Consider the following 435-nt stretch of genomic DNA (forward strand, 5'->3'; position numbering starts at 1 on the left):
ATTTGATCTAATTCAGTACCCAAACGATCATCAATCTTGATGAAATTTTGTATGAATGATCTATACATTAGTATCAATAATTTGAACGAATATGACGACAAAGTGAGTCAAATAATGAAGTTCACACTTTAATTTCAAAGCGAAGTTTCGTTTTGGATAGGAACTGTGTAAATATATATATATATATACAAGCCAGATCAGGAGCAGACATCCGCACCGGCCTTAAAGTGCGGACATCCGTCCGTTCTCCATCCTCCGGCGCCGGCGACGGCGCGCCTCCACCCCAGAAGACTCCAGCAGCGTCCCCGACCACTTTCCCTCCCCGCCGAGTCCGTTATTTTCCAGTTTTCTGGCGAGATCACTCAAAACTTCAAACAAAGTCGATCTTGCCGGAAAACTGGAAAAGAACGGACTCGCCGAGGAGGGAAAGTGATC

General features: G+C 44.8%; 1 protein-coding gene across 1 annotated transcript in view; it reads left to right on the top strand.

Moving 5' to 3' along the window:
• LOC101308731 (probable L-type lectin-domain containing receptor kinase S.5-like) overlaps positions 1 to 435 on the top strand; it is a 6748-nt gene that overhangs the window by 3581 nt on the left and 2732 nt on the right. The gene's annotated exons all lie outside the window — the stretch shown is intronic.

This window comes from Fragaria vesca, unplaced genomic scaffold (genome assembly GCF_000184155.1).
Source record: "Fragaria vesca subsp. vesca unplaced genomic scaffold, FraVesHawaii_1.0 scf0512949, whole genome shotgun sequence".
NCBI classification, from domain to species: domain Eukaryota; kingdom Viridiplantae; phylum Streptophyta; class Magnoliopsida; order Rosales; family Rosaceae; genus Fragaria; species Fragaria vesca.